Source organism: Sciurus carolinensis, chromosome 15, assembly GCF_902686445.1.
Source record: "Sciurus carolinensis chromosome 15, mSciCar1.2, whole genome shotgun sequence".
Classification (NCBI taxonomy): Eukaryota; Metazoa; Chordata; class Mammalia; order Rodentia; family Sciuridae; genus Sciurus; species Sciurus carolinensis.
The window spans coordinates 78,793,298-78,814,612 of NC_062227.1; the positions used below are offsets into that span (position 1 = coordinate 78,793,298).

Consider the following 21,315-nt stretch of genomic DNA (forward strand, 5'->3'; position numbering starts at 1 on the left):
ATCTTAAGTGTTCTAATTCTGATGTTGATCTTTGCCTCTTTCTTAAATGTCATTTTAAGAAGTTTACATATATTGATTCTTGAGTCTATATGAACACTAGTTAACACAATTTAACATTATATCTAAAACATAAATTAAAGAAAGGCTGAGAGAGCTTTTAACATTTCTTTTGTGTGGCAAAGTGGCAAACTGCTTTTATGTTTCACAATATTAACCTTTAAACAAATCAGTCTCTAATGTTTAGAAATACATTTACATTTAAAATTCTTTATCTCAGTGTAAAAAGTAACAAATTTTACATATACCCTATTGATAACAGGTCCTATAATAGAATATTAAATGATAGAAATAAATCCCAATAAAATTTACTCTTTATAAGTTTAAAATTATGATTACAGACAAGTTTAGTTTGGAGAATAGCAGCTTGATAAATTTCCTGTTTTAAAAACTTGTATACCTGGAAAATATGAAAACACTTAATATACAAAGAATGACCATTTCACAATTACCTTGACACTTTTATATTACTAAATTTAGTTTTTTAAAGAAAAATTTAGACTCTGTACATAGTACAATACTCTAACAGTTGTTTAACCATAATTGTATAAACCCCAATTTTTAAGACTAATTGTTCTAAAGAACAAAACTTAATAGACACAAAGTTAAGAGTAAATTAGTGTTTCTAAGAAATCCTTGTCATTTTACCATATAGATTAAATTTTGGTTTATATCAGAACATTAGTATTTCACCTTTGGAAAAACCTTAAATAGCTTTAGCTGTCTCACATACATACAACCAACTTAGTTACATGCAAACTTGTTGACACTTGCCCTTTACTTACACACAGACTTTCTTAGCACTTACTTAGACCCTCATGTATTTCATCACACAAGCACTTTCTTACCCAGAAACATTTCCTTTTCCCTTTTACTAAATATATTTCCATACCCAGAACCTTTTCTCTTTCCTATCTGTTGACCCTGTTTTGTTCACATTCTGAAACAACTCTTAAGAAATTTCTGAATTTAGATAAATTACTCTATTTTAATAAGATTAATATTTTGTTATTTATAGTACTGTAATTAAAACACAGTTGAAACTTTTGGAACCCTTTGTATATAGAATTGCACTTGTTAGGACATAACTATTAGTAACCTTGTTTTTAGTTTAGTGATGACACAAAGCAAGTTTAAACCCTTTTTTTTACCAACCTATGAAAACACCAGTAATGTTTAAGTATGATACCCCATGGAATTTAAGGAGTTAAGAGTACTCAATGTTATTTAACAATTAGCATTTTAACTTTGTAAATTAATCAGATGTCTCTACAAACTCTTTTGAGTAATCTCATACATGTCAACTCTAATTCACTTATTTGTAAAAACCAAGATATCAGACAAGTGTCCTGAACAGTATTTGCCGTTTCTTTCCTGTTGAAAAAAAGTCCTAGAAACAATTGATATTAGACATTTTATTAACATCAATATTTTATTAGTTTGAACACCTAGAGACTTGCGAATTATTTTTGAAGACATTTTACTTTTATTACTTTTATTACTTTTATTACTTTACCCAATTTAAATTGAACCTTTTTAAATCACGTGAATTAAAAGTATCTGGATGCATTTTTAAATTTTAATTGTAGGCGTGCTCAGTTTTGATACAGGCAAAACATTACATCAGACAGCACGATATCTAAATGTTTGGGGCTGACTAAATGATAAATTTATACTTTAAAAGTAGGTGGCCCTTTATGGATTCAGGATTCAGGGTGGTGTGTTTTCTTATTGCCTTCCTGAGTCTCTCCATGAAAATAGCAGGATTTTCCTGAAGGCCTCATATAGTTTTCTAGGCATCCTACTCATTATTTGAATCCCGGTTAGGATGGTTTTTGAATCCCAGTTAGGATGGTTTCTGGGAACTGCCTGTGCTCTAGATGGTTAATAGCATAATTTTCCAGGTGAAGTCAAATACCTGGCATAAGTTTTGAAACATCTCAATATTTATTAGGATCCTCCAAAAACCTCCTTAAATTTATTTTTGTCTGTCTTAAGTTGGGAGGGTCCCCTCGATTTTCCTCCCTTAGTAGGTGATTCCTCAAGGCTTTCACCTCTCATGGTAGAGATTATTGATGTCAAGCATGGTAACATATGCAAGGCACTTTTCTTGATCATTTGCAGTTTAGCAGTATGCAGGCTAGTGGTGAACCTGGCAATACTGTTGAGAGAGAAACTCCCTTCTAAGTTAGAAGTAGGGAATCTCCCTAACTGAACTTCCTTACGGTCCAGAAAAACCCGTCTCTTACTACCCGGCTTTGCCAAAGTTATTTCTGGCCTTCTTCGGCAAAGTGCTAGGGTCCTAGTTTGCCCTGTGCTAGAGACCTTGGGAGGATTCAGACTTAAGGGCATTACTGTTTTCCTCCTGCCACTATAAACTCCTAATTATGAAGAAAACAATGACAAAAGTAAAAAGTGTGCCTTTTGCCCATCTTTTTGCCCTGTAGACTAAAGGAATCTCCGGAGGATGAGGGGACATCTGTTGGTTCTTAGGCGTATAACGCCCTTTGCTTGAAGGGTCTCATGGGAGGGGTTAATTTTAAATGCCTCCCTCTTGCAGCTTAAAGAGAACACAGTGAGCACATTTAAGCACAGGAACAGTAATGGGGAGACTCTAGATAGACTAGTGACGCCTAACTATGCGAACAAAGGGAACCTGGGTGTTTTCATACTAATCATCCCAGGCCTTAATCCTACAGTTTGAATTCCTACTGCCTGACCAGCAAGGGAAGGGGAATATCCAGGACGGAGTGGATGTGCGGGAGTGTTGTGCACTGTACGGCCCATAAGGAGGCAAAGGTAATTGGCGCTTTCCCTCAGTGCCACTCGTCTACTGATCACTCTGGATACCCCTCAGGGTGGTCAGGAGGGGGAGTCCGGAGAAGGAACCTTTGGGGTTCGCCTGAGAGTAGCGCGGGCCAGGGAACCCTGCAGTTGTTCCAACCCTTCCTCCGCCTCCACACATCCTGGGTAGATCAGGACTAGGGACACTGTGTACTGGTGGCAATTGCGCTCCGGGCCTGGTCAGAAAAGTAGGAAACGGCTTTGGCAGAGTCCAAAATGCCTGGTTTGTACAGAGCAGGTGATTGAAAACTGCCTGGGCCAGAAACCTCTCACCGAGTCTTGAAGAATGGCAGCTGCACTAACTGCGTTTAAGTAACCGACGGGTGCCCATTTTGCCCTCCAAAAATAAAGAGACAGAAAGCTGCACCTCAAACAGATGTGGGGTGCGTGGAGAGAGAAGCTTACTTACCTCGGCGTAAATCTTGCTGGGTCCTCCAAATCTGATACCGCCCTTTAACGGTGACGAGTTCTGCACCTTCTAAAGTTGAAGATTGAACACCAGAGAAGCACGCCAAGGCAAGCATATTAAGCACGTTTTATTTAAACGTAATAATACAGACTTCTCCCGGCAGGAAGAAGGGGGCCATGACTGATGTTCTAAAGTCCCCCATAGATTTTTTAATTAGCTTTTTTCTTTTCTTTAAAATAAGTATTTGGGCGCTGGGGTTGTGGCTCAGTGGTAGAGCACTTGCCTAGCATGTGTGAAGCACTGGGTTCGATTCTCAGCACCACATATAAATGAATAAAATAAAGGTCTATCAACATCTAAAAAATATTTAAAAAAAATAAGTATTTGGATAGAAAAAGTCACAGTCATAAAGGTAGTAGAAAGATTATGATTGCTGTTATAATTGTCTGTTTTTTCAAGCAATATGGAATGCAGTATTTGATTAAGCCTAGCTGGGAATTCAGAATTACCAAGTCTTAGTGAGTAGGTGTTGTAGAACCATATGAAGAGATAGGGATCATCTCCGCCTTGAAATTGTGCAGAGTGCATATGCTCTGGCATCCCTCAGTCCCAGCACTGTTGTCCTTGTTCTCTGTCCCTGCGCAGTCTCAGGTGGTTTCCTACGCCCACTCTCCACCCTATCTTACTGTTGTCAGACATAGGTAGGCCATGTCACTCCTGTCTCAGCACATTGCAGCGTTTCCTTGTTCCGTCCTGCTTAGGTCTCCAGGCCCGGATGCCCCCTCTGACTTCATTTCCAGCAGTAGCTCATTGCCCCACTGCTGCTGCCATGCTGGCCTTTTTTCCTTTTTGCATGTGCAGAGAGTATACTCTCCTTAAGTTCTTTACCTGTTGATACTCACTAGAATGTTCTTCCGTGTAACATCTCCATATTTCACCTCCTGTAAGACTTCACTCAAATGCCACATTCCAATGTCATTTACCCTGGATACTGAGCTGCCCTTATTCAGTGTTCCTGAGTCTGCCACCCTTTTCCCAGCACACTTACCTTCTAACACACTGTGTAGTTAGCTTATCCGAACTGTTGATTGCTATTCATTTTTTGTAATAACTCTTCTTAAGTAATAACTCTTCTTAAGACGTGGATTTTTGGGTTTCGTTTGTTCACTGTTCCCAAGGGACCTTTAAAATGTCTGGCACATAATAGGTACTTAACAAGTGAAAATCAACTTAAATTTTTCCATTAAGTGGGTCAAATGTAGATATGGATGCCTTTCGGATCAGTTATAAGCCAACCTTCCAATCATTGTATGAATACTATTAACTTTTAAGTTTTTTTTTTCCTTAGAGTTCTAACTTTGGTTTCTGTCACTTCTAATTCCCAAACTCTTAAAAGTCCAGGATCTTATTCTCTCAAATCTTTGGCTTCATGGATTCCCAGTTTATAGCAATTCATCTCCTACTCCAAATGTAGAGGTTTAGTAAGCCCCAGTTAACTCCTGGTGCTCCTAGCACCTTAGGATGAGGCTTTCATCTGTTCATGTTATTCACATTCTCCTTACATCTAATCACGCCTTTTGCTGCTTCTCAAATTTAGGTCCTTATTTTTCTTTCCTAACCTATTGTAGTTGCTTCTTCTGTTTTCCTTGATTCTGCCCTCCCTGATTGAGTCTATCCATACTATGCTGTTGTAAGATATAAAACCCATATCTGGTTCAGTCTCCTTTTTGTTTAAAACCCTGTGATGACTTTTCTTTACATGAAATAAAATTAAGGTAGAATTAACATGCGATTCACAAACTAGTGGTGACCTTTTATAAAAAGTGTATAGTCAGTTGTTTACAACTCTGTACTTACTCGTTATGCTGTAGATGTTTCCATGATAAAATGTTTGGAAAATAATTGGCTAAACAAAGTTGAGTTCTTTTAAACTCTTAGTCCATTTAGAGATTTAACTTGTGGTGTCTATTTTCAAGAAAAAAACAATTTTTATATGTTCTGTATAGTATTGAGCACTTATTAGGTACCAGTACTATTCCAGATGTTGAGCTTACAGCAATGAACAAGAGAGACAAAAATGTTGGCTCTTCTGGAATTTTTAGAATTTAGTGGGGAATATAGAAAAAGGATAACATTAAAATATGAATTATAATTAAGGGATGTGCTTGGAACTAAGGGGAAGAGAGTAACCCGAGAGACAGAGAAAGTGTTGGATGCAATTTGGGTGGGGATGCAGAGTGGGCAAGGGGGCAGTGAAAGGCCTTCTTGGAAAGCTTGACATCTGAGTGAGAGATTCATTGTGTTGTCCTTTAAAAGTTTTAGAAATCAGATAGAAATAGTAAGTTATATGTGTTTTTTACCTTATGAAAATTGTGGCATTATATAAAGCATTAAAAAGAAAGATAACTCAAGCCACTATTAAAGTAATATCTTTGTATCTCTAAATGGAGTGTTAATGGTCAGTATAACTCAAATTCTTTCAGATTTGGAATTTAACTTCCACTCATTTATTACAAAGTCAATACTTAGCTTAAAAATTAAAAAGATTTGTAATTGTAAGTTTTTCAAGGAGAAGTGCTAATGTTATGACCCACCCAACATGATTTCAAGAATGCCATGAAAAAGAACATTAAGTTAATTAACTATGATCACATTGCTAGTCAAGAACAAAACTGGGTCATTTTAGCTTATATTTATAGTGCATAGATGGTTTATTCTTATTACTATTAATATCTTTGTATTAATTATACAATATAAATATATTCTTCTAAATTTAAAAGATAAGGCTTTTAAAATTTTTATTTAAAAGTATAATTTCTTAAATTCATTCCTTTATCCTTCCTTCCTTCCTTCCTTCCTTCCTTCCATTGAACCCAGGGTTGCTGTCGCTCTACCATTGAGGCACATCTCCAGCCCTTTTAAAAATTTAATATGGAGACAGGGTCTCACTAAGTTGCTTAGGGCCTCGATAAGTTGCTGAGACTGGCCTTTAACTCCCAGTCCTCCTTCCTCAGCCTGCCAAGCTTCTGGGATTGTAGGTGTGTGTCACCACACCTAGCTACTCATAAATTTTTTATTAGAATTTTTAAAAAGCATTTTGTTTTCCTGTGGAGTACAAAATTCCAGTCTTTATTTGCTAAGTAAAGATAGATTTATACTTTTGGAAGTCATCCCCCCTACTGGGAATTGAATCCAGTAGTGCATAACCGTTGAGTCACAACCCCCAATACTTTTTACTTATTGTTTTGAGACAGGGTCTCACTAAGTTGTTTAGGGCCTTCTATGTTGCTGAGGATGACCTTGGACTTGCCATTCAGTGCCTCAGCCTCTGGAGTTATTGGGATTACAGCTGTGTGCCACAACACCAGGCTCTGGTACCATTTTTTTCCATAAAAAGGCGATTGCGCTCCTTGAACAGATTCAACTAGAAATTTACACCTTAGTTACATGTTGCAGAAATGAAGGAAATGTTGGCTAGTCAAAAGTATACAGAACAAAAATGGCAAATATAAGTATATTGTTAGATATGCAATGCCAAATACATGATATCTCTTTAGATATGTTGGCTATAGTTGACTGAAATATTGAGGACATTTCAGCAGTGAAGTAAATTTCATAAGAAATTTGAATAGTGATTTACTATAGCAGTAACCTTGATAATGAAAGGAGAAGCAGATCAAAATGTGAGCTAGTGGAAATAGGTAGTATTTGTGGTGTGTGGTTTTTGAGATGTTCAGATTCATTTTCTTGGGCAAATTTCTGCATCATCCAGTGAATGGAAGTAGTTATTTGGACTATTGGAAATGGATTCCTTCCTTCTTATTTTCCACAAAAAAACCCAAAAAAACAACAACAAAAAAACCACACTGTTGATTCAGAGTTATGTAATCTACTTGTTTTGTCTATTGCATGTTGTTTTCGCTAAACTTTTAATTTGTTTATTAACCCTGAAAGCTAAATATTTTAATATTTCTGTTTAATATTGCTTGTTGGCATCAGTCTTTAAAGTTGACTTCAGAGTTGGAAATATTTTCCAAATAAAATGATAGTTCTTATAACTTTTTTCTTTATTCTGTTAAATAATGTACCTGTAGTGAAACTTCCTTGAGATTTATATATAATCTGCAAGGTGCAGCAAGCTTTTGTATTCATGCACCAGCCATCAAAACCTCACCATTGGCTTTTCAGACATTTCCTCTTCCCTCAAAATCTCTCATCCTCCCAGTTTCACCTTAAGACCAATCCTTGACAACTGTCGGTTCCTTTCCTTACATTCCGGTTGTGCCTTCTGCAGATGCTGGCTTCTTTCACATAGCGTAATGCATGGTTGACAAAGTCTGAACACATTGTTCTTGTTGTCACAACTGTGAGTGCACTACTGGCTTTTTGCAGCTAGAGGCCAGGGATGATTCTGAACTTCCCAAAGCACATTTCTTCAAGTCCAAGATTTATCTGACCAGAGTCAGTAGTATCAAAATTGAGAAATCCTGGCATAGTGCACTTGAAATACATCCATGTTGTACTTTTAGTTCATTCCTTTTTATTTCTCAACTGTATGCCATGGTGTGGGTATACCAGAGATTATTACCTAAAAATGGGACTGCAGGCTCAGTGATGTTAAGCTATACAGGAAACTGCTAAACTATTTACCTGTATGGTTCTACCACGTTCAACATTACCACCACCAGAATGTATGAAAGTTCTAGTTGCTTCTGTCCTCATCAGCATTTTGTATTGTGAGATGTTTTGTTTTAGTTGATGATATATACCTGTAATATTACCTTGCTGTGGTTTTAATTTGCACTTACCTTATGACTAATTATTCTGAAGATCTTTTCTCATACCTAACGTGCTATCAGTATTCTTCATTGGTGGTGTTAAGTATTTTGCCTAATTTTTGAATTGGGTTATTTATTTTCTTATTCAACTTTGAGAGTTCTGTACATAATCTAGATTCAAATTATTTATCAAATATATATTTTGTAGCTCTTTTTCCCCATTTGTAGCTTACCTTTTTATTCTCTTATCATTGTCATTGGAAGAGCAGAAATTCTTTTGATAAAGTCCTGATTATTACTTTTTGTCTTTTATGTTTTCTGTTTTTGGATTTATATATAAAAACTCATTGGTAAAACAAAGTTTGTATTAATTTTCTCCTATTTTTTATTTTTTATTCTCCTTTTAAAAAAATTTTTTTTATTGTAAACAAATGGGATACGTGTTGTTTCTCTGTTTGTACATGGGGTCAAGGCATACCATGTGTGTAATCATAAATTTACATAAGGTAATGTTGTTTGATTCATTCTGTTATTTTTTCCCTTCCCCCTCCCCTCTCACCCCTCTTTTCCCTCTATACAGTCCTTCCTTCCTCCATTCTTGCCCCCCTCCCTAACCCTAACCCTAACACTAACCCCTCCCACCCCCCATTACGAGTCATCATCCACTTATCAGCGAGATCATTCGTCCTTTAGTTTTTTGAGATTGGCTTATCTCACTTAGCATGATATTCTCCAATTTCATCCATTTGCCTGCAAATGCCATAATTTTATCATTCTTTATGGCTGAGTAATATTCCATTGTATATATATACCACAGTTTCTTTATCCCTTTCATCAACTGAAGGACATCTAGGTTGGTTCCACAATGTGGCTATTGTGAATTGAGCAGCTATGAACATTGATGTGGCTGTATCTCTGTAGTATGCTGATTTTAAGTCCTTTGGGTATAGACCAAGGAGTGGGATAGCTGGGTCAAATGGTTGTTCCATTCCAAGCTTTCTGAGGAATTTCCAAACTGATTTCCAGAGTGGCTGCACTAATTTGCAGCCCCACCAGCAATGTATGAGTGTACCTTTTTCCCCACATCCTCGCCAACATCTGTTGTTGCTTGTATTCTTGATGATCTCCATTCTAATTGGGGTGAGATGGAATCTTAGGGTGCTTTTGATTTGCATTTCTCTTATTACTAGAGATGTTGAACATTTTTTCATATGTTTGTTGATTGCTTGTAGATCTTCTGTGAAGTGTCTGTTCATTTCCTTAGCCCATTTGTCGATTGGGTTATTTGCATTCTTGGTGTAGAGTTTTTTGAGTTCTTTATATATTCTGGAAATTAGTGCTCTATCTGAAGTATGAGTGGCAAAGATATTCTCCCACTCTGTAGGCTCTCTCTTCAGCCACCCTTTCGTCCGCCATCTTGAAAAACCTCTCCTATTTTTAATAGAAATTTTATTTTAAATTTGACATTAAGGTCTGGGGTCATGATCAATTTTAAGTTAATTTTTTCAATATTGTGTAAAACTTGAATTGTAACTCATTTTGTGCATGTGGATATCAGGTTTATTTTTTTCCCCTATGTTTTATTCATCCTCTTGTTTTCTTTTGTGTTCACTCTGCAAAACAGTTTAGAAGTAACTGACATTTCAACCACATTGAATTCTTATGTCCATGAATGTGGTATATCTTTCCATTCATCTATGTCTTGCATTTCTGCAATCAGTGTTTTCTAGTTTTTTACATATGCATCTTTAGTATATTTAGGTAAATTTAGATTGAAGTACTTCATTTTTCTTGGCATTATAAGTTATTTTTGAAGGAATACATGTCATATGCTTGTGTATCCTAGGATGTATTATTTCTATAGGTTTCAATAAACTGTCCTACCCTAGCATTTGATAGTATGTTCTTGTTGTCATCTTGCAAAGAGTCATTGAATTGTCCTGTCAATCCCTTGTATTGTGGACACAGTTGCTGGAAGTCAGAAATAAGTGACTGATCACAGATGCATGGCTATTTAGTGGCAATACAAACAGCAACCTAACTCTCTTGACTCTGCTATTAACGCTTTGTTTACTCACCATTTATTATTTGTGTTTTGGGACATTATTGTTGTGTTTTACACACTCCTGATTAATGTTGTGTTAATCAAATTATTTGTTGTAGGATTTGAGAGAATTGAAAACTTCCATTTCAGGATTTCCTTTCTACTGGCTTGCCTTCGGAGCTGAGTCTTCACTTTAGAAGGAAAATGTTTTGCAATGCAAGCAGAAATCATTTTGTTGTTTTGACCTTAATATTTTTTAGTTTTTCAGAGATGTGGTATTTTTGCTTGTAAAAGCAGATAATAGCTGGGGGCTTGAGAGATAGGACAGGACAGGTTCAGGCATAAGTAGGCTCAAGTGGGTTGATGCCATGTGGGAAACTCATCTTGATCATTGTGAGTACACTAGGTACCTAGTTGTTAGGGCAACATATGGAGGGGAATGTAGGCATAGATACCCAAGGATATACCACCAAAACCCCTGATCTAGCTATGTGAAATTTTTACATTATTTATATCTGAAAAGCAAGGTATTTGATTATCAAATACTTCCTGGATCAACTTTTGTTAACAGAAATAACTGATTCATTATGCTAAAAAAAAATGTTCCCAGAGGTATAATGGCATATATGGTTTCTTTGTAAAATTATGTTTCCTGCTCTTCTTTAAGAGAAGTTTTAGATGCCATAGATCCTTTATAAAGGTGCGGATGAATAATCCATATGGGTCCATTCTTTTACAAGGAAGCATGTATAAATTAAACAAGATTAGAAAAGTGTAATTCTTTGGTATCTTGAGATCTCAAGGAAAATAATACTAGATTAATTAAACACAATTTCCCTCATCAGAAACAAAGGAAAACAACCTACCTTTAGGAAAAATATTTTCCAGCTTGATTAGTTTGATTTAGTGTTAATTGTTCTTGCCAAGAATTTTAAAGCTTGATTGTTTTTTTTTGGCCTGTCATGTATCTGTGTATATTATGATTTTTAAAATCAGAAGGAATGCTAGTATCTATAACCCTGAGATTCGAAGTATATGTAATTTTTTGGCAGTTGAAGAAATAGGTTAAAGTAATGTCATAATAACATTTGGAGGACTGAGTGCATTCTCAAATTTGTATATATTTTTCTGTTTATTTCAGCTAGCATTCCTTTAATAGTTTGCAGTATTGTCAATTGATTATCAAAGTGTAATCATTCATTTGATTACCCTGCCACATTTTGATCAAGTTTGCATTGTATTTAGAATCAGATTCTTGGTTTTCAGTTATAGCAGTTTTTCATTTATATTGAAAACAGGTCTTATAATTAAAATTATATTTGTCCTTTTACAATTTTTTAATTGGAACATTATAATTTTACATAGTTTAGGAATTTGATTTCAATCGCTATTTCCCCCCTCTTTTCTCTCTTCCTCCCTCCCCCAACTCTCTCTCCTATACTACACTAATCTTTCTTTTGCTCCTCTCTTTCTTTATTTTTGATTGATATTTATTGTATGTACATAAAGGTGAGATTCCCTTTGGTACATTTATATAGGCATATAACTTAATCGTGTTAAATTTATTTCACATTTCTTCCTCTTTCCTCTCCTTCATTCCTTCCTCTCCTTCTCCTCCTTCTACTCCACTGAACTTCTTATATCTTTATGATTTTGAATCTTTTATTTTGAGAGAAAACATTGGACCCTTTATTTTCTGAGTCTGGTTTATTTCACTTAGCATGATGTTTTCCATTTCTGTCTAATTATCAGCTAATGCCATTATTTTATTCTTTATGGCTTAGTAAAACTCCACTGTGTGTGTGTGTGTGTGTGTGTGTGTGTGTGTGTGTGTGTGTATATCACATTTTCTTGATTCATACATCAATGGATGGATATCTGGGTTGATTCCATAATTTGACTGTTGTGAATTGTGCTGCTGTAAACATTGAAGTGGCTGTATCGCTTAATTCTTTTGGATAAATACTGAAGCATAGCGTAGCTGGGTTATATGATGATTGCATTCCTAGTTTTCTAAAGGAATCTTTACACTACTTTCCAGAGTGGTTGTACTAATTTGCAGTCATACCAACAGTGTATCAGTGTACCTTATCCGCACATCCTCACCAGCATCATTCATTATTTGTGTTCTTGATAGTTGCCATTCTAACTGAAGTGAGATGAAATTTTAGTGGAGTTTTGATTTGTATTTCCCTGATTGCTAGAGGTATTGAACTTTTTTTTTCATATATTTGTTGGCCTCTTTTGTTTTTTCTTTTCAGAAAAACATTAATTGATTTGGTTATTTGTTTTTTTGGCATTGTGTTTTCTGAGTTTTTTTTTTTTTTTATAACAGGGACCATTTATTCAGATTTGAATCTCTTTACCTACCACAGCTTACAGCACTTAGGACTACATGTTTTTTCTTCCTTCCTTCCTTCCTTCCTATCTTTATTTTTTTATTTATTTTTATTTTTACAAACTGCATTTTGATTCATTGTTTACAAATGGAGTACAACTTGTCATTTCTATGGTCGTACACAATGTAGATTCATACTATTACTGTAATCATACATGTACGATGTCTCTGTCACTCCAGTATCTTTCCTACCTGTGCCCCTCCCTCCCTCATTTCCCTCTACACAGTCCAAAGTTCCTCCATTCTTCTCTTACTCATCCCCCCATTTAAGTATCATCATCTGCTTATCAGAGAAAACATTTGGCCTTTGGTTCTTTGGAATTGACCTATTTCACCTAGTATGATATTCTCCAATTCCATCCATTTACCTGTAGATGCCATAATTTTAATCTTTATGGCTGAATAATATTCCATTGTGTATATATACCACAGTTTCTTTATCCATTCTTCTATTGAAGGACATCTAGGTTGGTTCCACAATCTAGGTATTGTGAATTGAGCTCATATAAACATTGATGTGGCTGCATCACTGTAGTATATTGATTTTAAATCCTTTGGGTATAAACTGAGGAATGGGATAACTGGATCAAGTGGTGGGTCCATTCCAAGTTTTCTGAGGAATCTCCATACTGCTTTCCAGAGTGGCTCCACCAATTTGCAACTCCACCAGTAATGTACAAGTGTACCTTTTTCCCCACATCCACACCAACATCTATAATTGCTTGTGTTCTTGATAATAGCCATTCTAATTGGAGTAGGATGAAATCTTAGGATGATTTTAATTGTCATTTTTCTATTTACTAGAGATGTTGAATATTTTTTCATATATTTGTTGATCGCCACTATATCTTCTTCTGTGAAGTGTCTGCCCAGTTCCTTAGCTCATTTATTAATGGGGTTCTTTGTAGTTTTAATGTGAAGTTTTTTACATTTTTTATCAATTTCGGAGATTAATGCTGTATCTGAAGTGCTTGTGGAAAATTTTCTCCCACTCTGTATGTTCTCTTTCCACATTATTGATTGTTTCCTTTGCTGAGAAAAAGCTTTTTAGTTTGAATCCCATATGTTGATTCTTGCTTTCGTTTCTTGTGCTCTAAGAGTCTTGTTAAGGAAATCTGCTCCTAAGCCAACATGATAAAGATTCAGGCATAGTTTTTCTTCTGTTTGGTGCAGGGTCTCTGGTCTAATCGCTAGGTCCTTGATCCATTTTGAGTTGAGTTTTGTGCAGGGTGAGAGATAGAGCTTTAATTGCATTTTACTTCATATGGATTTCCAGTTTTCCCAGCACCATTTGTTGAAGAGACTGTCTTTTCTCCATTGTATGTTTTTGGCACCTTTGTCTAGTATGAGATAACTGTATTTATGTGGGTTTGTTTCTGTATCTTCTATTCTGTATTATTAGTCTACCTGTTTATTTTGGTGCCAATACCATGCTGTTTTTGTTACTGTTCCTCTGTAGTATAGTTTAACATCTGGTATTGTGATTCCTCCTGCTTCACTCTTCCTGCTCAGGATTGCTTTGGCAATTCTGGGTCTTTTATTATTCCAGAAGAATTTCATGATTGCTTTCTCTATTTCTGTGAGGTATGTCATTGGAATTTTAATTGGAATTGCATTGAACCTGTATAGTGTTTTTGATAATATGGCCATTTTGAGAATATTAATTTTGCCTAACCAAGAACTTGTAAGATCTTTCCATCTTCCAAGATTTTCTTTAATTTCTTTCTTAATTGTTCTGTAGTTTTCCTTGTAGAGGTCTTTCACCTCTTTTGTTAGTTGATTCCCAAGTATTTTATTTTTTTTTTTTGAGGCTATTATAAATGAAGTGGTTTTCCTAATTTCTCTTCCAGAGGATTTATCACTTATGAATAGAAATGCCTTAGATTAATGCTTGTTGATTTTATATCCTCCTACTTTGCTGAATTCATTTGTTAGTTCCAGAAGTTTTCTAGTGGAGTTTTTTGGGTCCTCTTAAATATAGAATCATGTTGTCAGCAAATAGTGACAGCTCGAGTTCTTCTTTTCTTATTCATATCCCTTTCATTTCTTTGGTCTGTCTGATAGCTCTGACTAGTGTTTCAAGGATGATGTTGAATAAAAGTGGCAAAAGAGGGCATCCCTGTCTTGTTCCAGTTTTTGGAGAGAATTCTTTGTTTTTCTCCATTTAGAATGATGTGCACCATGGGCTTAGCATAGATAACCTTTACAATGTTGAGATATGTTCCTACTATCCCTGTTTTTTGTAAGTGGTTTGAGCATGAAGGGGTGCTGTATTTTATCAATGCTTTCTCAGCATCTATTGAAATAATCGTATGATTCTTAACTTTAAGTCTCTTGATTGATGAATTGTGGTTTATTGATTTCTGGATATTGAACCAACATGGCATCCCTGGGATGAACCCCACTTGATCATGATGCACTATCTTTTTAATATGTTTTTGTGTGTGATTTGCCAGAATTTTGTTAATGATTTTTGCATCTGTGTTCATCAGGCATATTGGTCTAAAGTTTTCTTTCCTTGATGAGCCCTTCTCTGGTTTTGGTATCAGGGTGATACTAGCTTCAGAGAATGATTTTGGAAGGGTTCCCTACTTTACTATTTCATGGAATACTTTGAGGAGTATTGGTATTAGATCTGCTTTGAAGGGTCTTATAGAATTTGACTGAGAATCTTTCTGCTCCTTGGCTTTTCTTAGTTGGTAGGCTTTTGATTGCTTCTTCTGTTTCAGTGCTTGAAATTGCTCTGTTCAAATTGTGTTTGTCCTTCTGATTCAGTTTGTGAGAATTTTATGTCTCTAGAACCCTATTAGTGTCTTCAAGATTTTCTATTCGGTTGGAGTATAGATTTTCAAAGTAGCTTCTAATTATGTTATATATTTCAATAATGTCTTTTTTTTTTTTTTAACTAAGAGCTGCTTTGTGGCATAACGTATGATCTATTTTAGAGAAGGATACATATGCTCCTGAAAAGAAAGTGTATTTGTTCGTCTCATTGATGGATGGAATATTCTATATATGTCTGTTAATTCTAAGTTATTGATTATGTTATTGAAATCTATGTTTTTTTTAATTCAGTCTTTGTTTGGAAGATCTATCCAGTGATGAGAGAGGTGTGTTAAAGTCATCCAGTATTATTGTGTTGTGGTCTGTTTGATCCCTGGAATTGAGGTATATAGATGTGCCATTGTTTGGGGCATAAATATTTATGATCGTTTTGTCTTTCTGATTCATGCTTCCCTTAAGCAGCATGAAATGTCCTTCTTTATCCCTTCTGACTTATCTTTGGCTTGAAGTCCTCTTTATCTGATATGAGGATGGAAACCCCCACTTTTTTATTGAGAAAATGTGCATGGTATGTTTTCCCCAACCTTTCATCTTTAGTCTGTGGATGTCTTTTTCTATGAGATGAGTCTCTTGAAGGCAGCATATTGTTGTGTCTTTGTTTTTAATCAACTCTACTAGTCTATGTCTTTTGATTAATGAGTTTAGGCCATTAACATTTAGGGTTATTATTAAGATATGATTGTATTTCCAGTCATTTTGGCTCATTTTTGGTTTTTAACTTGACTTGGTTTCCCCTTTGATTGGCTTTTCCTTTAGGGTAGTTCCTCCTTTTGCTGACTTGTATTGTTGTTTTTCACTTCCTCCTCATGGAATATTTTCCTGAGAATGTTCTGTAGTGCAAGCTTTCTATTTATAAATTTTTTTGTTTATCATGGAAGGATTTTATTTTATCAAATCCAAAGGCTAATTTTGGTAGGTATGAGATTCATGGTTGGCATCTATGTTCTTTCAGAGTTTGAAATATGTCGTTTTAGGCCCTTCTACCTTTTAGGGTCTGGCTGAGAAATCTGCTGGTATATGTATTTTTTGCCCCATATGTAATCTTACGCTTTTCTCTTATGACCTTTAAAATTCTATCTTTATTTTGTATGTTAGGCATTTTCATTATAATGTGCTTGGTGTGGATCTGTTGTAATTTTGTTCATTTGGTGCCTCTTGTATTTGATTTTCCATTTTATTCTTCATGTTTGGGAAATTTCCTGATAGTATTTCATCGAACAGGTTGTTCATTCTTTTGATTTATATGTCTGTGCCTTCCTCATTTGAATAATTCTTAAATTTTTTTTTCATGATATTCCATAATTCTTAGAGGTTCTGTTCATGATTTTTTTACCATCTTAATTTGATCAGCTTTATTTTCAAGATTAAATGTTTTGTCTTCATTGTCTGAGATTTTGTCTTCTAAGTGATCTAGTCTGTTGGTGATCCTTTTACTGAGTTTTTAGTTTGGTTCATTGTTCCCTTCATTTCAACAATTTCCTTTTTTTTTTTTTTTTTCAGAATCTCTATCCTTTTATTGAAATGATCTTTTGCTTCCTGCATTTGCTCTTTTAACTGTTTATTGGAGTGATCATTCACTGTCTGCATTTGGTCTCTTATCCTTTGCTTCATGGATCATTTTAATTATGTACATTCTGGATGCCTTTTCTAATATTTCTTCTGCCTTGCTGTTACTGGATTCTATTAATATAGCATCTTGGTTTGTTTGGGACACTTTCTTCATGTTGTTCCTGTATCTTCCCCTCTAGCAGTGAGGAACTGAGGTATTGGAGTTTTCCCCCTATAGGCTTATTGTGACTCTGCAGTTTTCCAGTACCTTTCCTTTAAGAGGGAGATCAATATTAGCAGCCCCCAATACAAAGAATATGCAGCCGTAAGCCAGATAACCCCTATATGATGTTAACTGTATTGTCATAATAAATAGTCTGGGTTTGATTGTTATTTACAGCTTAACCAATAGGTTTGTAATGACATCTACAGTTTCTAATGGTGCATAAAGAGGATGAAAAGGGGTGTAGGATGTAACTGTTTATGGGATAAGAAGAGAGTATATAGAAGTAGTAGATCATAGTTTTCAGTTTTCCTCCATTCAGTATGTTAGTTTTGGATTTGTTTTTATATAGTTTAGTATGATGTTGGCTTGTCATATAAAACCTGTATTATCTTCTTTCCACATGTTATTTCAGGATCAGAAAGCTGAACTTTTCAATTACAATTTAATATCTCTTTTAAAAATCTTTTTGATTTCATTGATATACCCAACATTTAAGGCTTTTATGAATAATACTTATTTATTCTATTATAGTTTGATTTTTTTCATAGTTAATTTTTGTAGTATGTTTTATTTTTGTAGCATATTATGGTTTCTTGTCATTTTATCTGAAATACATTGCCAACTTTATTGATCTTTTCAAATGATCAGTTTTTCATTGATTTTCTGTATTTGTTCATTTAAAATTTTATTGATTACTTCTCTTATTTTTATGATTTTCCTCTACTTACTCTAGTTTTAATTTACTGCTTTTTTAGGATTGGAGTCTGACTAATTGAATCTAAGTTTTTTTAGGATTGGAGTCTGACTAATTGATTTTGGACCGTTTTTTCCTTTCTGTTAAGTACTTAAAGGTGTAAATAACCCTTTAAGCCTACTTCAGTGGCTTCCCAGACATTTTTGTTGCTGTTTGTGTGTTGTGATTTTTGATTGAATGTTTGACATTGGCTGTAGACCAGTAGAGACTGAAGTAAAGAATATTCAGACCAGGTAATTATATACCTTTTATTCGGTCAGGCCATTAATGTGGGCCTCCAGTTAACCCAGTCAAGAATGGCTTGTGTTAGGCTTTCACTTGTCATTGTTAATGTTTGTTGTTCAGCCTTCCTCTTGGCAGTGGGCCCCTTTTGCCTTGTTTTTACAACTTATAAATAATTTTACATTTTAATAGACATAGTAACATTATCTTACTAATTTTGAAATTTCAGAGTGAGTTTGATTGAAATCTATGATATAGTTATTACTGAAAAGCAAGTACCTATTCAACCGAGTCTATATGAAATATCATGGAGGTTTATCCCCTTTTGATCATGGCAGATTAAAACATGTGCAAGGCATCACAGAGCATCTAATTGTTAGCGTGAGGATGTCCTTTTGCCTTTTGATTAAGGTAGGCTAGTGTTGTAAAGGTTTCTCTTGGTATTTTTGGTCAACTCTAAACTTTTAGCCACCCAGGTGTGTCACAGAAGGGTCTCCTCCTGTGTTCCTGACCCTTCTCCATGGTGTTTGCCCAATGTTGGTTGCTGTGCTGGACTGGTAGTTGTAGGAATGTTCTTTACTGTGTGCTTTCTTCTCCTGAGCTTCATAGGTGGGACTTTTTTCAGAGTCCTTGCCCTCTATCCTTATGGCAGTTATACTCAGCCTTGTCTCTGTTGATCTCAGACAGGAGTTTCCTGTTTCCCCTCAAGCAGTAGCAGATCTCCCAGTTAGGTTCCTATGCACAAGATTCTGTCCTTCACCCATGGGTTGGAATATTTTTCTCTTATTCTTCTTCCCAAGAGTAGTAGGTCTTTTCCTGTGTTCTGAAGGTGAGAGAGGTTTTTTTTTTTTTTTTTTTTTTTTTGGGTAGGTAGGGTAATCAAGGATTGAACTTAGAGTCACTCAACCACTGAGCCACATCCCCAGCCCTATTTTGTATTTTATTTAGAGACAGGATCTCACTAGTTGCTTAGACTGACTTTGAACCAATGATCCTCCTACTTCAGCCTCCGCAGCCATTGGGGTTACAGCATGTGCCACCGCACTCAGGGAAAGAGGGCTTTTAATCTCTTCTCCAGAGGGAGATGAGGTTGGTCTCTACTCCTGCTTATAAGAAGTGTGTCTTTGCTTTTTCTCTGGTTTGGGAGTGTTTGCTATCCTTCTCCAGATGCTTGAGGCTTTTGCTTCTTGGGAGAGAAATGCCTTGGGGAGCACTTGGGTCTCTATACCTGTTCCCAGGAGCTGCTGATCATCCTCTGCATGTCAGCATCACTGAGGTGGATGCTTCCACCTGACTTGCCCTCCATCTTTCTCATAGAGGCCTGGGAAACAACTTATGATTTAGTGTCAGGTGCTGCTATATGATTCAGGACCATAGCCTAACTCATTCTTGGCCTTGAATATTTCATTAGAATTTTATCTTTCATTACAGTTTTTCTGACTTATTCCTATCCATTTTCACTGTGACTGCCTTCCTCTGCCCAGGGTGAAATGTACATGTGCTTCTCCACCCAAGGAACTTGTTTCTGTTAGGACTTTGGTTCTCATTATTGCTATATGACTTTAGCTATCCTAATGCTTGGGAAAAGTAACAATTTTATAGTTCATTTGAAATTTTCTTTGTTAACATGACAATGGTATAACTTTCTATGTCTGAATATGCAATTTTTTTTTCATTTTCATTTCAAAATATTTTATTATTTTTCTTGTAATACTTTGTTTCACTTGGATTATTTGAAAATTTGTTTAAGTACCAAATACTTGTGAATTCTTTAATATTCTGAGGACAGACTCTGTATGTCTGATCTTTTTATTAAGATTTGTTTTATAACCCCTATAATTGATGTTGGTGAACATTCAACATATATTTGAAAATAATGTAATTTTGCTGTTGCTACATTTTATGTTATGTAAATAAAATAGAATCAATTTTTTTTTCTTCTCCTTACTTGTTCTATTATTGAGAGTAGTGTTAAAATGTCCAACTGTAAATGTGGATTTTTGTATTTCTCTTTTGATTTCTATCAGATATTATGTCATGTATTTAGAATCTGTTATTAGGTGTATCTAAATTTAGACTTGTTATATTTTCATGTTGAATTGATCTTTTGTGTTTTTGAAATCTTTCTTAGATTCACTAATATTCTTTGTCTTGAAGTGCTTTTACTTTTCTTTCTATTAACATAGCCACTCAAGCTGTTTCATGTTTTGTGTTCACATGCTATGTATTATATCCCATCATTTCAGATTAACCTGTGTTTATATAATGTCATTTTCTTCTTTAGTTGGGTCTTGCATTTTATCTTGACAACGCCTCTCTTAATTAAATCAGTTATGTTGCTGTTTGTGTTTTATTTGACCTATTATACTTTTTGCACATTTTTCCTCGTCTGTTTTTTTAACCTTCTTTTAGATTATTTTTTAGGGTTCTATTTAATCTCCACTATTGGCTAATTTACTAAACCTCCTTGCTCTTTCATTTTAGTAATTACTCCTGAGTTTACAACACACATCAAATAATAAGATTCAGATAAAATACAAGGACATCCCAATAGTATGGTTTTATTTAATGTTTCCTTTTTTTGTGGTGTATTTTATTATGTATAATAGATGTTTCAAAACCTTGCCGGAAGTTTTCATTTAAATAAATTAACTATTTAAATAAAATCAATTGTATTTATCCATATTTACCTTGTCTGTTATTCTTTATTCGTTTGTTTAGCGTCACATTTCCTACTGTTGTAATTTCCTTTCTGCTTAAATTTTTTTTCCTTTAATGATTTAATATAATGCATCTACTGTGATAAATCTTGGTTTTTATCTAGAAATTCTTATCATCTTTCTTTTTATAGAGAATTTTTGTAGAATATGAAATTCAAGGTTGAGAGTTTGTATTTTCAGTAAATGAATTTCATTCTTATTATTTATGATGTCTTTTTGTTCTTTTGTATATATCATTTTTTTTCATTTCTTAAGATTTTCTCTTCTTGCTTTTCAGCAATTATATTTTGATGTACCTTGGTATACTTTCTTTTGTTATTACCCTACTTGGGGCTTGTTAAATTTCTTTGCTGTATAGAATGGATTTTTTTCCCCCAAATATGAGAAAATTCAGGTTATTATTTATTCCCTTTTTTTGGTATTTTATTCCCTATGTACTGTACTCATTTCTAATTCTTCTGGAATTTTACT

General features: G+C 34.8%; 1 protein-coding gene across 1 annotated transcript in view; it reads left to right on the forward strand.

Moving 5' to 3' along the window:
* Positions 1-21,315, forward strand: part of Znf407 (zinc finger protein 407) — a 430,584-nt gene that overhangs the window by 70,780 nt on the left and 338,489 nt on the right.